At 40.4% G+C, this 12,534-nt stretch overlaps 1 protein-coding gene across 4 annotated transcripts in view; it reads right to left on the reverse strand.

The window, feature by feature from the left end:
- Positions 1-12,534, reverse strand: part of LOC121313692 (CMP-N-acetylneuraminate-beta-galactosamide-alpha-2,3-sialyltransferase 1-like) — a 77,306-nt gene that overhangs the window by 37,547 nt on the left and 27,225 nt on the right. The gene's annotated exons all lie outside the window — the stretch shown is intronic.

Here is a 12,534-nt window from a genome sequence, read left to right on the forward strand (position 1 = left end):
GTATAACTTGTAATGCACACAGTATTTACAGTAGGCACCATCAAATTCTACAAAGACAAACTGTTTTTTCTTTTGTTTATTTTTATTATATACTTATAATACTGTGGCTTCAATACCAAACCTGTAGGCACGGGCCTCGGATAAAATCGGATAAAATCATAATAATTATTTATTTAGGCTCCTTTACTCATTGTTTAGTTATTTTGGCATAAAATATAATGTATTTCATCCCTCTTGTGCATACATTAATTCCCAAGTCCCGCTGATATCTATCACCTCTGTGCTCTTCAAAAATGTTTACTGTCATTGCAGTCGACAGCGACACCGTACGGCTCAGTTCATACCACCATAGCTAGTTAAACACGTTCGAATGGCTTCGAAACAACCAAGGATTATTGACTTTTTTACAAGGTGAGGCAAAGTACTGTAATAATGTTAAAGAAGCCTAATAAGGAATAATACATTTGGTAGCCCGCAATTTAGCGATCCCAGCTTGTAGCGTTTAGCTACAGTACTGACTTTGATGCCAGTAATGTTGTCTTTTAATTTAAGTTGAAATGGAGTTTTATCCCTATAGCAGTGTTAAAGAACTTCAGTACCCAGAAGGCAAGGCGTTCACAAACCAGTATGACTTAATTTCATTGGGCTGTTTTTAACCAATGAGAGAAATGTCTATGGGCTGCTGTTATTTAAAATGGCTGTGGGAAAAGAGAAGAGAGCCCAACAGCAGGGAGCTGGAGAAGAGAGCAAGCTGGTGGTTTACAAATCATACAATCTTATCTGGAATACAATGATCGCATTATAGTTACGCTTGACCTGAATTAACTATTTTTTGTTAAGGTTTTTTTTGATAAACAGAACCACTGGGCCCCTAGTCAGAAACATGTTTGCTTTTGTACTATAATGCCATGCATTACAAAGCTACCACAATTCAGTTTCTGGGTTTCTGGATATCATTGTTCGGAGTTTTGGAGAACGGAAGACCCGGCAGCTGGTAAAGCATCCGGAAGACTGGCGAGGTTGTTTCAGTTTCTTTGCATTGACTCAAAAGATAGAGAATGATTGTTTATGATACTGCCTGTTTTAGCTTTAACACCAATTGGTAGAGGAAGCACCAAACAGAACTCTAGCTGCTGAAATACTTCCAGTAGACTCGGTTTGTGTTCATAATGTGCTACATGTGTTTGTTGATTTGTGGGGTGGTTTGCTGATATTGTACCCAGATACACTTCATACAGAGTGTCTGATACAGATTGGTGGCCTGTAGGGGACAAGTGGTGTACATTTAATTGTATATTTATTTATTTTTTGGGATAAATTACTGAAATGGAAGATCAAACCTGGTCTCCAGTAATGTTGCCAGAAGATAGGGAAGCATGTCATGTGACAGTTAGAGAGCCTTTTGAGAATTTAATTACAAGACTTAGTGATATGTACACTTCTCGTATAGAGGCAGATGATACTGGAGGCAATGATGATCAAAGAGATGAAACTGACATGAGTGCTTTAACTCCATTAGCAGAACAAGTAAATAGTTGTTTGCAGCAGACTGAAGAGTTTGATAAGAGGCTTTCCCGGTTTATTGTGAGTACCCTTAATCAAGAAGAATTGATAAGAGATGCTGTTAGAGCTCAAATACTAGAGCTTGAGGAGAAGCTGGAAAAGTCTACTGTTCAATTGCAAAGGGAAGTGATTGATTGCCTAAAATGTAGAGACGCCCACTGGAAGGCACAAATACAAAAATGTATGAAGAGAACAAGTACTCCAAAGTTATCCTTTGGGGACAGGCCACCATCAGACTGTCAAAGTAATCTGTCAAGATTAACCTGCGATGTTGTTGATGGGAACATGTGTCAAGCCAAATTACCAGTAAAAATTAATTTTCCAAGTTTCGGTGTAGGAGCTGGTAGCGATGCCATTGAATTTTTGGAACTATCATTACGACCTATGTTTTTTTTAAAACATCCCAACAAGTATATGCTTGACCACGAACTGTTATAAATTCCACAACACGATTTTTTCTAATCCACTATTACCTTAGCGACTGTGGTGGGGTTTTGTGATTGTAACTTTACTGGATTGCAACATCTAAATGTCAGGTTCATGTATTAAAAGAGCAGGATCATTTATTTCCCAATTTACAAAAAACCTAAATAATACCTTAAGTTTAAAAGATCTGTCTGTCTTGCCAGAGTCTCTCAAGCAGCCATTTCTGGGTTTCTTTGTAACCAACAGACCAGCTTGTTCCATACCTAGCCAATCAGCAGTGATAAGAGTGGGACGTAAACACTTTTTAAAATGTTTGTGCTTTGGTGCTAGACTTGCGGCATTCAGTTTTCAGAAACTTGTGTGTCTTTCCAGCAACAGAACAAACACAGGAAAAATAAATAAATAAAAACTGCTTGTGTGATGGGCATGTAATATTTAAGAATATAAGGATACGGACATTGTCTTGTGGTCTGGATCAGCACACCTTGTTCACCTGGTAGAGTTAACAGTGCCATGGGAGGATGCTGTAGATGAGGCGTACAAGAGGAAGAAACTGCGGTATGCTCATCTAGCCACTGAAGCGGAACAGCGAGGATGGAGAGTCCGGGTTTACCCAGTGGAAGTGGGTTGTCGAGGATTTGTAGCGCACTCTACAACCCGGTTTCTCAGAGACGTCGGATTCAGTGGCCAAGAGTTGCGCAGCACAGTGAAGAACTTATCTGAAGCAGCAGAGAGGAGCAGCAACTGGCTGTACCTGAGATGGAAAGATTCTGGTTGCACAAAAGAAATGCTGATGTACGGGTAGGTAAGCTGGGTTGAACTGAGTGGGGCAGAAGATGGTGATGTTTGGACGCCAGAATCAACATCGAGCCCCCTTGAGGTGTCGTGAGCTAGTCGACGAAACACAAAGAACAGAAGGTGCCCACTGAAAGAGACCCCAGAGATGTATCCTACCTAGCTCAATCCAGACGGTTGTCATGCTGATGCGTTGGGGAGACCGCACAGGGTTATATGACAATAATCGAGCCAGCATCGCAGCCGTTGTATGTGCTGATGCGCCCAGGAGGCAATATAAGCTTATCCCTGGAGCCAGCATTACACTTCAGCCATCAACACCAGACAGAAGGATATCTACATCATCAGATGGAAGGAAACACACATGGATGGAGATGCAGATGAATCACATTAGTTTACTGTAAAGTGATGTCTTAGTTGGTGCGTATCTTGGAGAGAGCCGAGTTCAAATCAACATGAAGTTTTGACATCTACTCTTGTGTAATGGAAATTGTAACAGCAAAACTTGTTGTCCTCGGCGTCAGTCGATACGAATTTCACCCGTGATACAGGTATCAAGGGTCGGCATGATTTTACTTTGATAGGAAAAAGCACACTTACTATGTAGTGTTAACTGAATTATCAGACGAAACACATGGAAACTCCCCCAATGCTGGAACAAAAACATGTTTTATCTCTGACTGAACAACTGGTGTGCTTTTTACTGTAGCCTGTTTTCAAAGTAATATTCTGTGGAAATATAATAAAGTACATCTTCCTCATTCACTGCTATTGTGCTTGCTTGAATATTCACATTACAGTATTTGTATGCATGACCACTGCACAATCTAAAATTGAAATTTAAAACAATAAAGGTTGAACTTTATCTCACTGCTCAATGATAAAACTTTTTTTTTTTTTTTTAAATCCACCAATAATGGCTTTTACATAGAATTCTTTAACCAAAGACTAAAATCCTTAGTTAGGGTATTATTGTTATTTGTATTTATTGCATTTATATAGTGCTTTTTATACAAAGGTATTGCAAAGCACTGTACAGTACATTAAGCCTGCCCACCTGTTATTAAAAGGAGCTGGAAAGCTAGCTCCTTTGTTGTGTACGAGCTTGGAGATGACTGTGTGGAGAACCCTCACGACTCACTGTGTGTGTGAACCACAGCAAGCAGCAAGTTATCATTCTGTGTAGACCAGGATAACCATAGGGATTACTCTAGGAGATTCTAATCCCACCAGTGTTTATCTGAGTCTGTGGAGTGCAGTAGCTTCCTGGAACAGAAGCCTCATCCTAGTGGAGACCGAGCTTGGTCACCTGTAGGACAGCTATTTCTTTGTTAGCTGTGTTTGCATTTTGTGTTTTGTTTTGCATTTATTATGTTACACTTGTGAGCAAGTCTCTGGCTCTTACTATTGCTGCTGCCACTGCTTACCATTGCTACCTGCACCTGCAATACAGATCCACTGTGTAACAATTTTTTTTTTTTTTTTTTGTTCCTGGGTAGTAAGTGTTATTTCCTAATTGCTTATGCCTCAAAAGTATAGAAAATGGCTATTATTCCCCACAAACTTTGCTTTTGTGACCAGGACAGTGATATTTCAAAATATCACTATTTCCTATGGGAAAATGGGCAAATGTGTGTCTTTTCGTTCACATAAAATCCGAAAAAAACAACATATGAATCCAAATTAACATGTATTTATACTAAAGTAATACAAAAATGACTACAAAAGATTTAGAAGTGAGTGGTTTTTCGAGATTTACGATTATACTGTATAAATACTGTATATGAATTTGGATTCATATGTTGTTTTTTTCTGACTTTATGTGGCCTCCATACAGTATTGGGACACCGACAGGCAGTGATGTGGTTGCAAGAGGGGATAACTAACCGTGCGACTGAACCATGCTTGGAAGCCAAGGCAGCATTTGGTGAATTTAAACTCAGTTTGTCCACCGCTGGACCGAAAGTATGGCCTGGCGTGACCACGGCTTCCAAAAGGGATGCCTTGTCCCCATCAAGCACTAATACCTGAGAGAGCCAATGCTGCCATCAAGCAGCTACCAGTGCTGTGAGGCCATGGCCAAGAGACTGTACATTATATTTGGACAGCTGCAGCAGATGGTGGTCAGTGACCAGGTTCAGATCCTCAAGTGTCCGCTGAGGGGGCCTGTGATTCACTGACAATCTCTGTACAAGCGTCGACTGGTAAGCCAGGCAGCTAGAGCTTTGCCTTTTTTAACATCTCCTCTGTGACCTTGCACTGTTTGTTAGGGCACAACACATCTTTGGAAAGGACCGCCAGATGTGTGCCTTTTACAAAGGGAGAGTTGTGGACCTGATATAACAGGTCAACAAAGTTGACTGGACCTCATGCAAAGTCCGTTTGGACAGCGGACATTTAGGTCCTTCTAGAGGGAACTGATGGCCTGTCAAAAACTGAGCGCTTTGGCTCTGACTCCTCAGGCCACGGCAATTCCAGTGCTGTGCTGACTCTTTTGAATAAAGCCGTGAGCTCTGCTGAGAAGGGAGAGGCGCTAGTGGCCCGTCCTCCAGTTGAGGTTGTCCTAGCTCCTCGGGAGTCATCCTGCACCCATTTATGCACTATAACAGCTGCTTGCACCACAGGGGAACAGGGGCTGGCTGTGAAGAACACGCCTCAGCCAGAGCTTTCAAGATCTGGCTCTGGGCTGAGATGGCTTCCCACATGTGATCCGTCTGGATGTTAATGGCCGGGTTGCTCTGGGAATGGCAGCGGCTAGCCTTCCTATGCCTCGGGTGGGGGGATGAGAAGAGGATGAGGTCGATGTGCTGTTGGATTTGGACAAGCATGATCCACCGGCAGGCGGTGCTGCATGCCACAGTCAGGGAGACATGTCTCTCTGAGAGGAGGCCAAGGGAGCAGGTTCTGCAAAACGTTTGTGTAACGGAATACATTTCGTGCTGAAAGGGAAAGCGTGTTGGTTTCCAATGCAATGTACTGCTGTTTCACTGAATTTACTCTGACCACCATGTTAATTATCTAGGCATTAGCCTCTGTTTAAAATAAAAATAAAACATTTCACAGTAAATTGAATCCTGTAATATATAGACATTCCTGTAATTTGGCTTGGTTTCACTGAATTATAACCTGGTGTTTGTGCATTTCCAGACCCTTTTTTCATTTCAATAAAAGATTCATGGAAATTAACTAATCAGTTAGTCCTCCCAAAAGATCAAAGATATAAACCGTGTTATAGCTTTCTTCCCATTTTTCAGTGCCTTCAATTTTAGGACTTATTTGTTTTGATGCTGCATAACAGAAACCTGGAAAACTTCTTGCAGCTTCTCAGAACACACAGCTGCTTTCAATTTGAATCTCCCCCGAGGGTTTATATACAGCTGCAGATCTCTTATCATCTGTATTGCATTTCTAAACAAGTTACACAGAGTTGGTCAAATTCTATTTGACGGACCATTCAAATGTTCATTTATTTTCTGAAGCCAGAGAGACAATTTACTAGTTTAGCATAAAATCACCAGCAGGGATAAAGCACATTTTCCTGCAGGTCGCATGCAAACTAGCCCACATTCTCTACATTTCTGTAGAATTCACTCTGCCAAGTGCAACAATCATATTTTTCTGGTGTTGTTTGTTTGTTTGGGGTTTTTTTTGCTTTTGCATTTGCAGTGCAGGTGCTAGTTTAACTAGTGCCCTCCCAATAAGTAAATAATTAGGGTTAGGTATTATTGGGTTAAACTCTGTGACAGTGGTGGATATTTGTTTAATTCAAATGTATTCCCCGTATAATTTCCACGTACAGTCATAAAACAAATAAATCCCATCACGACTCAAAACACATTTACAATTTGCGAGTTTTTATCCAACTTTATTTTGGTCTATACAAAGGGCAATGCACTGCTTCTATTCAAACCACCAACCCTTGAGTAACAGATAAACAGAATCAATATTACCATCAAATGATAAAACCAAAAACACGACCAGTTCATGCTGCTCAACACATTGCTTCTATCAGAACCATTAGTTTACCACAGAAAGCAGTGCCAGTGCGCAACAGAGTGCTTTAATGACAGCTACAAGTAACATGAGAACACCTTCCTTTGTTTATGGTTCCACATGGTTCTGCATGTTTATCACTTTGTATTATGTTGTGTATGGTATCAGTGTCTGTAAATACTTAAAGGGCATTATACCCCAAATAATACATCAAAGCAAACAGTCCGGTTTCAGGACATACACATTCACAATAATGAAGTAACAGCGATCAACAGCAATAACGTGCAGTTCGAAAACCCTTTGTTCTTTTTGAACAACTCATTGTGGTGAATCATACAGGAATCGGTTCAGAATTGCGTTTGAATCAATTCATTTCATACAGAGTGGTACCAAACAAACTACATCACATGAGTTGAGTTGAGTTACCACCCAAACAACAACTCATGAAGTGATTCAGAAATGACTCTCGAATCTACTGGTACCGTACTCGTTCTGAAATTTCTAACTCAAGTCTACACAAATAAACGTACTTCTTACGACCAGACAAATGCTTTGGTTTTCACAGATTTAGGACAAATGTGTAATATTGTACTTCTTATTAGCATTGATTTTTATAGCATATTTAAATGTACATGTCTGCTATTTGTTTTTGTGTTATTTTGAAGTGTGTGTGGTGTGTGCTGAGCACTGCTAATTTCCCAGTCAGGGTTGCCTTGCCTTGCTCTGTTCTTGTCTATGATTCGTAGTAACCAGGCAACCAGTACAGTTGAGAAAGTTATGAAACTGAATCCCATGCCTGCCATTTTGATTCTAAATTCTCTATAGTTTATTACATGATGCTAACTCTATGTTGGAGCCACAACAGTGTCAGTTTAATACTCTCCACTACAGAGGCTGCATCAGTAGCTAAAATGTAATTAATCTCTTAATCCGGAGCCTGTAAGATTTATTGTTATGTTTGAAAACAACTTACAGTAAAAGCAGAAGAGCGCATTACTTGAAGAGGAATAACAAGTCATTTCCTGTCCACTTGCTCTCCGTTTCTGCCCGTTTCTGCAGACACGTTTACTGTTAACCGCCAATTGTCTTCAGACCGGCGAAATTGAAATGAATAACTTTGACGCGCCCTTTCATAACCAAGTAGTTTCGGGTTGCACTATCGATACTTGCGGCCAGTTTCATATTCAGTTGCTGTCTGTACTCTGATCTTGCCTTAGGTTTTTAATAAACTGCACAACTGAATATTTGAGCCCTTCCAGATATTTTTCCTTTTCTGCTCATCTTTTGCGAAACTGCGAACTAGAAGATTTTTTTAAACATTTAAAAAATCTTTTTGTTCCCCTATTTATAGCTAACCAGTGACTACTCTTTCTAGACTCTAAAATGTCACGCCCTCTCGTCCACTCTGTCACACAGTTTGTTGCTGTTAGAGCTGTGCTGCACGCCAGTGTAACAGTTCCGGTGTAGTATTAGAAAGTGATAATCATCAGAAAGTGGTACGCATACCAGAACTTGACCTGTGTAATGTCAGAAAGTGATCAATTGTCAGATTTTGGTAAAGGTGCAATCAATTGCAATCTGATGGGTGTTTTGCTATTGTCAAACAGAGGTACATTTACCATTAATTATACATTCTTTTTTTGCAAATTTAAACTGGAAACAGACAATCAATTTCTCTAAGAAAAAAAAAATCACGACGAACAAGGCAAAATGAGAAGTTCACAACAAAGTTACACAACTAAAAAAATGTACAAGACCCAATGTATTGCATATGACGCTTCGAATGTTGGTCTGGGGGTGGTCTTGTCCCAGTAGGTCAACAGAGTAGAACACCCCATCCACTACATAAGTAAAAAGATGCTCCCCCAGGAGCATAACTACTTTGTCATTGAGAAGGTATGTCTGGGCATTAAATGGGCCACTCAGACCTTGTGCTACTACCTATTGGAACATTCATTCAATCTTGTCACTGACCACGCCCCACTCAAGTGGTTAAGCACAATGAAGTATAACCCTTCATGTATTTTATGACACACCGTGCAGGGAAAGATCACCAAAATGTGGATTACTTTTCACTGGAGGGGGGTGTAATGGGGAAAACAGATTCAGCCGTGTGTTCCTTCACCTCCACTCTAAGTGGTGGGATATGTGACTGAGAATGAATGAATCCTAGTCAACAATCTCCCTCCTGACCTGTGAGGAAACTGTATAACATATAACAGGAGGCCTGGACTGGATGGTTTGACAGTTCATTCCACAGTCAGTGGGAAGTCGGCCAACCAAAAAGGGGGCACAGCCACAATACTAGAAGTCAGCGCCTTACTATGATAGGCGATGTGTCAGTCATGGATTGGAGGAGACATGATTGCACTCACTTCCAAAGGGGGCGTGACTGAGCGATCTGTTCCTTGTATTATGGTTACGAGTGGACCGACAAGAAAAAATCATTGTACTAAGCGTGAGTGTTTGTTTGTTTTGTCAAGTCTAGTAATTGTTTTGTTTGTCATTGTTAGATGGCTAAACTATCTGGGAGCTGTAGTGAGATGCCAGTATTACAACCGGACAACACGTCAACCCTGTGCACCACGGTATTTCACCGCCTGCACCAAGAGCACTGATTCTGGACTTTGTGAATGCGCTGTGCTTGTGTGTGTGTGTGTGTATATTTGTGCTTTATTATTTTGGGACTGAAATCCTGTTTAGAGAGGAGCGATACACACTGTTGTGTAAAGCCTGTAATGAGCTATTTCTCACTGTGAAGTGTCTTTGTGTCCATCATTACTAAACCCCGCATCACCTCTCACCTGCACACTGCAAACCACTTTGCCACAAAGACATTCCCATTTTTACTCCCACATTTCTTTTTTTATGCACTGCCCCTCTTGCGGTTCTTCTAATTCACTTTCTAGAAGTTGCTCTTCGTTGACTATAGGGTGTTGATTTTTTTTTTTTCATCATCCATTTTGGTTTGGTAATTTCCACATTCATTGTCCCTAATGTTTTTTTTTTTTTTTAGCAGTCATTGTAACATTTCAACCTCTCAAAGTGCTTAAAACTGAAAATGTTAGGTTATCATCATAACCCTGGTTCCCTGAAATAGAAATGTAACCATTAACTATGGGTATTTATCCTTAAAGACCACACAACCTGAACAGAGATACCAAAGCTGCACACAGTGCCTGTGACACACCTAGGGCATAAAAAGGACTGCAAGCACAATATCATCATTATGACTGCTGCAATAACAGCACAATGACCTTGAAGGTTAATGGTTATATTTCTATTTCAGGGAAGCAGGGATATGCTAATAACCACATGTTCCCTATCAAGTATGAAATGTAACCATTATCTAATGCGTTTGAATACTAAAGCTGTCGCAAGACAATATTACAGACCAGCCAGCATGCCACAAGGCTAAGCCAAGGCTAGCTTGCTCGTTACCATTAGGAACCCCAGTACAAATAGCTGGGGCTAAAAAATTGAGGGAGAACTCACCTATGATGTAAATGTCGACCCTGAGGCCGCCCTTAACACTCCTGTTCCAAAGGCAGGGTTTTGTGGCTCCACAACATTCAGCCTATAGAACTGTGTAAAATACCGCTGGATCGCAAATGTCCCTGACAGATGCACTAGAACAAAGCCCACTAAGTCGCCATGCCCCTGGTGGACTGGCCAGTGAGCTTTTCTGGAGGGAGCAAGTTGGCTTGCTCATCAGCAGTCTTAACTGTGTCTGTGATCTATTTTGCCAGCCTCTGTTTAGACAGAGCTTTCCCATCGGATTTAGCCCCATAACAGTTGAAAAACTGGCACTGGCTGAGCAGGTTGCAGCATTTCAGCATCTTCCATGGCTGGCCTTTCAGGAGTTGCATCAGGGTTGAAAACCACAGTCTCCTGGACCAATAAGGGGTTACTAATAGCACGCTGGCCCGGTCCTGCCTTTTCCAGGCACAGCGGGAGCATGGCGACTGGAGGAAAGGCATACAGAAGCTGCCTCGGCCACTGGTGCGCAAAGGCATCTATTGCGAGTGGGTCTCCGGCTCCTGTTATGGAGAATCAGAGGGGACAATGGGTTGATTCTTGGGAGGCAAACATGTCCAACTGTGCTCTCCCGAACCGGTGCCAAATGAGGCCCAATTCGTCACTCCAGGCAAATTGCTTCTACTAACACACATCAATAGCCTAACACCTCCAGTAGAAAAAAGCTGCAATCTGAGGCAATTACAGCTTACTATATAGGAGATGTAGATCCACAGATGGCAGAGCAGGAACATAAACTTCTCACCCACAGACTTGAGAGAAGAGAGTCATATCCGCCTATGACACTGAAAGACATCTATCTCTTTTTGAGCAAGACTAACACGCTTGATGCATACAGCCAAACTGCAAAGCTATACCAGCTAGTCCTGCCCCTTCCAGTGACACGTTGCAGTAATGAGAGAAGCTTTTCAGTTTGACACAAAATTGCTTGAATGACCTAATGGTAATTACAGCTGAAGCAGAGAGAAATCAGTCAGTAGACCTGGAGCGTGTTAGGGACGCTAGGAGATAATGAAAAACACCATTGAATATTTATAAATTCATGTAGAGCCATTAAATAAACTACATGTAGATTTAAAAATGCCAATAAATACCCTGCAAATGTGTCTTTAAATGCACTAAATACCTACCATTGATAACAAAAGCACTTGCTTTTTTGACTGTGCCCCCCAAAAAATGTAGCTGCATGATAACCCTGTATCTATGCATCAATTATACTGTAGTATTGTTTATATGCCTGCAATTCTTCAAAGCGTACATTTAGTCAAACTAACTGAAGCGTTTTCTTTATAAACCTAAATAGTCCTTGCTGTATCCCATCAAAGGTAGGTTACTGAAGAAGCTGTTTTTGTATTAAACTCTGTACTCAAGCCAGTTAATCCCACACGCATGCAACAAGAGCTGATGTATTCAGGGTTTCTATGGGGTAGATTTTAATTGATCTCAGATTACATCTACTTGAGTGCAAATAATGTGCTACCCCTGCATCAGTGATTTTTTAAATGAGTGCTTCTTGCCTGAATTGACGGTAAAAGGTTTTTCCCTGAGGTATAAGGCAGGTGTTTGCGATCTGTGCTGAGCTTCCCACGCCCACTTTTTCCATTTGTGTGGCTATTGCGTGTGCAATGCAGGAGAGGCTAATTTTTCTGAGTTCAAATTAAAAGAGAGACAACTTTGGGAAAGAGAACTGTAAAGAAACGGAAAATGTTAGATTTGCAGAAAACAATGCGTTTGTGTCTAGAACAGTACTTTATCTTTTGTTATGAATTATTTACACTTTACTGTAATTTTTTGTGTGCAGTTTTTTATTCATTATATATATATATATATATATATATATATATATATATATATATATATATATATATATATACACACACACACACACACACACATACAGCTCTGGAAAAAATTAAGAGACCACTGCAAAATTATCAGTTTCTCTGGTTTTACTATTTATAGGTATGTGTTTGGGTAAAATGAACATTTTTGTTTTATTCTATAAACTACTGACAACATTTCTCCCAGATTACAAATAAAAATATTGTCATTTAGAGCATTTATTTGCAGAAAATGACAACTGGTCAAAATAACAAAAAAGATGCAGTGTTGTCAGACCTCGAATAATGCAAAGAAAATAAGTTCATATTCATTTTTAAACAACACAATACTAATGTTTTACTTAAGTAAGAGTTCAGAAATCAATATTTGGTGGAATAA

Source organism: Polyodon spathula, chromosome 3, assembly GCF_017654505.1.
Source record: "Polyodon spathula isolate WHYD16114869_AA chromosome 3, ASM1765450v1, whole genome shotgun sequence".
In the NCBI taxonomy this organism is placed as follows: Eukaryota; Metazoa; Chordata; class Actinopteri; order Acipenseriformes; family Polyodontidae; genus Polyodon; species Polyodon spathula.